A 5,129-nucleotide genomic window follows, 5' to 3' on the forward strand; every position below is an offset into this window, starting at 1 on the left:
AAAGAAAATTTACAGGTCGAATTTGTTTGTAAGAACATATTTGATATTTTCTTATTATGGTATTTTCAAGGGTGGCCAAAAAATGCTCGCACGCAGGCGGCCACATATCCCAGGCACGGCCCTGCTCACAGGTTGGAAACCGCGGATGTAACCTCTAAAAACAACGTTCCTTTGTGTGCAAACAACATGTGTATATAAATTGATTAAAACAAAGATCAACACAATCATACGCAGTATGTTTTTTACCATTTTTATTCTCCGACCCATCGATGTCCTTCCTTTTTTTTATTCAACTAAAGTTACTCAGTCAGTGTGCCTTTCGATCAGATAAACATTCATCCAAGACTACAAATACATGTTAATTTCGTCCAACGGCAATCGTTTTGTGTTTCCAAAGCGCGAATTCCAAATATCTGACGCAATACGAGCGAGACTCGTTTGACGAGTGACGAGCCCCCTAGTTTCCCGCGATACACGAAACCTGTTATGCGATACTATGCCTCTGCCTCCGTCGCCGCCGCGGAATTATAAGCAAGACATATTATATTTGTACGCGTTTGCAGATTTTGTGCTGACAATAAAGTCCAGGGGCAGGTGTTGGGAACAATTTTAGGGAGATGATACTTGAAAATCTTAATGATTAGAGCGTACTACCGGGTGTTGTAATTATTCTTATAATCTTTTTCATAAATTTTTCAAATATAAGCTATTATTCGATATTGTATAATGACTTACAAAAAACTTCAAGCTAACGGGTGGTCCATCTAGTGATCCTAGTGATCTAGTGATCTTACGGTTTAGATATTTCTGTAAAGAAAATATATGAAGTATTATACATCGTTAGAAAGGTCTCAAAATTCTTAGTTTTTTCCCATGTGTGGCCTACAGGCAAGTTGCTATCGATAAATTCCAATTTTTACTATTATACTATTGATTCATAATGATGAGACATATATTTTTTAAATCCTTCATATAGGTATATTGATTGATACTGACATATTTTGTTTTTTCCGACCAGATTCATCTTCAAGACAATTCACGTTCTCTGTTCTCTATGCCAATGAATACAATGAGTTAATTAAGACAGTGGTTTCAAACCTTTTCTAATCGTGCTTATTTCTCCCAATTTTTATAAAATAAATTATTATGCAACTCATTAATTGTTCTAAGAATAAGATTTCATATATACTTAGGGGTCGTCGATCAATCACGTGATCGATTTTTTTTAAAGATTTTATCAGGACAGTTAAAAATATTGAGAATCATTTTTATAGATATGACAAAGGAGTGAAATTTTCGACTCATACACAAATCATTTTCAATTTTGTTATCTTGGACTCATTTACCTTTGTTTATTGTTGCACCAGATAGAGATATAGATTTCTAATATATTTTTGGTTCAATAAAAACATGTTATAGTGGTTTATTTTACTGTGTTTTTTGGACGAAAATTCTACTCCTCAGTCAAATCTATAAAAATGATTCTCAGTATTTTTCACTGTTCTGATAAAATGTATGTCTTAAATAATATCGATTTTAACTTTTTAGTGGAGATATTGAATTGCTTTTCTTCAAACTTTTATATAATTGAAGCATTTGATAAGTGATGCAAATCTCCAACTCATGCTTATATATATTAATAGAGCAAAATTTTTTATTATTTTCAATATGTTGATCAAATATTGGAATTTCTGTATCTTTACCTGTAACAATAAGATTTGATCAGCTATTGTTGCTCACTGAGAACTTGAGTATAGGTGCTTCAGTAGATACTTCAGATTTCTTTTAAGTGCCATCTAATTCAAACACCATTGCATAATCTTGATTAATCGGAAAAACTACATTTAATCTTTGCTACCATTACAAAGTCTGTTGTGGACCTTGTCAATTTATTATTGCTCTCAATAGATTATTTCTACAGATGATATATATGAGGTAAAAATGTATGCAAGGTGTGTTTAAAATGATCTTGAACTTCATACTATAAATTAGAAACACGTATCAACACTAATGAATACAATTAGCGTTATATACAAAATTTATTCTAATGCCATCTTTGCAAGGACAGGTACTTACCTGACGACAAGATTACAACATATTACATTTTTGTGATGTAAATAGTTGGGTTAATTATTACATAATTATTTGGAGTGCATATTTTTATTTATTTTATTTATAAATGTAAATTACAAATAATAACGGTTGCTAATATACATTATTTACATATTCATTTCGTTTGCGGTTGCAATACACTATCATTTTCTAACATACCAAACTAACATATAAAAAATTCTTTGAACACGATATAATGTCCTGATATTTAACTGATAATTGACTAATAATCACAAAAGTAATAGTTTATTGAAACAAAAAATCGTACCAGTAATAGAGAAAAATGTGAAAAAATATTTATATTAGTTACTTGTTTTGAAAGTAAATATCTAGGTGTTCTCGGAGATTATAATTTCATCATATAATTAACAACAAATCTTTTTCTGCTTTATCAATAACAGTATTGGTCAAATTCTATTGCAACAAAAATTGAAATTTGCCTATGGTAAAAATATTCAGTTTGTACAACAGAATTAGAATCATTCTACATAACTTATCAAATAAAGAGAACATTAATCGGGAAGATATTAATTTCATCTCTATTTGTGTATCTTCACAATGTATACAGCAATTTCAAGTTAGCCTTGGGCGCAAGAAATCGTTATTTGAAATGCCAGTAACAAAACTGGCACTGAAATTGTCGCATTTATTAATGTCTTCTATATTTAAATCTTGACTTCAGCAGACTCACAAGATTGCTTTCAAATTCGACTTATAATATAAACATCATTATAAAAATTATTCTATCGTAAGAGGAACTTGTTAGGTGACTCTTGATTTTGTTCTAAAATTGATTCTTGCTTGTCAACAGATTGAAAATTATGTATGCAATAACAGGTTCAGGTCTTTATTATGTTGCCCTGGTTCGAGATATTTGGATACCATAAAATTTATACATAGAGACATATTTAATTTTGTCTTAGTTCTTTTCTGACAGAACTTATATCTCTTTGATTGAGAAGTCCATCCAAAAGCCACTGGTACTTGAAACAAAAACAAAAATACTTGAAAATGTGTGTCTAAAATAGGCCAAAAAATCATAGCCTTTCTCAATATTGCTGCATCCAATTAAAAATCACCAGCATTGAAGAAATCTAATAATACCATCAAATGGAGACAGGGTAACTATCACCAGGATAACCAGTCACCTTCTAAAAAAAGCAACTCAGTTATGAAATATTATCAGAAAGCAAAAGCTTATAGAATTCTCAAGTTCTGATTGAGTTCAATCAATAAACAAATAAAAAAGCATAAATCTTCCCATCATAACAATCTTCTGATTGCCCTGATCGTATGCTCTAATCAAATTCCTGACTCATAAAAATAATAGACACAATTTATTTTTATCATTGCATGCAGATACTCATCATTTGTTCAGATGCACTCTGTCCTTAGTCAAGTCCACATTTAATGATATGTTTTCACCATGACATTCATTTTTATTGCTTGTGCAGAATCATGATTCAATATATAAAACTTTGCACAGGCAAAGAAGGCTCGACAGATAACGTCGAGGTCAATTGATATAAGTGACGAAAATTAGTCAAATTTATCAAATGTGCCACATGGCAGCAATTTCTGCGTTCTCATATTAGAGAGATAAAAAACGTAGTTTTTTTTATTATCTGGGTTTAAATGAAACGCAGTTTGTAATTGTTCTATTTATTTATCATAGCTTAATATTTTTAATGAGAGTATTATGTTCTTAGGTTTTTTTTATGCTTTTACTGCAGGAGCGTGAGGTTGTCAAAATTAAATCGTTGAAAAATAAAGTCATTGTATATATTTTGAGATATATTTGAAATTTGCTTTGAACGAGATATATTTGAAATTGAACAGAAGGAAATCCAACGGTTGTCAGCCTGTAACTATTTGATATATTTTATTAGCAGAATTTCTTCAATACCTATTGATGATGTATTTCTAATTTGAAGTACTATGTTTAATTTGACGTATATTTTCACCTATAGTTTTGAGTGAAAGCCGATTTTACTACCTAATATCAGGCTGCCTCAAATGTCTTTCGAAACTGACACTTTTTACCACTAAGTCACAAGAGATTCGTTGTAATGGACGATTATTTTTATTATTTATTTTTGTTACACGTAGAAGTCCTTGTTTGAAGTCGTGGTCGTAGTAATTCAAACACTAATTGTGCAGCAATAAAAATCGATAATAACAATTTATATTTCGAACTTTAACCAGGCGCTCATTTCCTTCCTCTATTTAATAAACCTAACAATTACAATTTAATAAAATCGTTTTTAAATCGCTCGATGCATATAACTTCCTCCCAACGTCATAAAATATCCGCCTTATCGTAAATTTCTCATAAAGAAACGAACATAATTTATTATTATTGAATTTTGTTGATATTACATTGTAGATATTTCATGTATATATATATATTACAATGTTTTGTTGTTGAGATTTTATGAACTGTGCGAATGTCGGCTCCAATCTTCAATGTCAAAGTTAATTTAATCAAAATTGTCGCCGTTCTACGTTGATAATATTGTGCACGTGTGTCGTGCAATAAATCATCATTTCTGTTCGAAAACGATGAAAAATGAGAAAATAGATTTAATAATAGCCTATCTAGATAATATCGTATGTAAACGCACACGTAAACGTAAAATATCCATTGCTTCAAATTGATTTATTGTTTTGTGCACCTGAGCTTCAGGTATACATTAGAGTAAATGGTAATACTTAATACTAGCAATTAAAAATTACACATACACTACTCTGCAAAAGTTTGGACTCACTTAGAAAAATCATTGTTTTTTTTATTCATCACTTTATTTATTATCGTTCTCCTCAGATTTCAGATCCTCTCAGATCTCCTCAGATCTTTCAATTAAATTTAATCAAATCTATTTAAAATACTTGAAATCGTAAGAACATCAGAAATCATTCTTCTATCCTTTATTTAAAATATTTGACAAAAATCGTAAGAGCATCAGAAATCATTCTTCTATCCGTGTTGAAATCAATGTAAATTGAATTACAATATC

This window comes from Ctenocephalides felis, unplaced genomic scaffold (assembly GCF_003426905.1).
Source record: "Ctenocephalides felis isolate EL2017-DRISC unplaced genomic scaffold, ASM342690v1 CF-g0.4_SCAFFOLD_03570, whole genome shotgun sequence".
Classification (NCBI taxonomy): domain Eukaryota; kingdom Metazoa; phylum Arthropoda; class Insecta; order Siphonaptera; family Pulicidae; genus Ctenocephalides; species Ctenocephalides felis.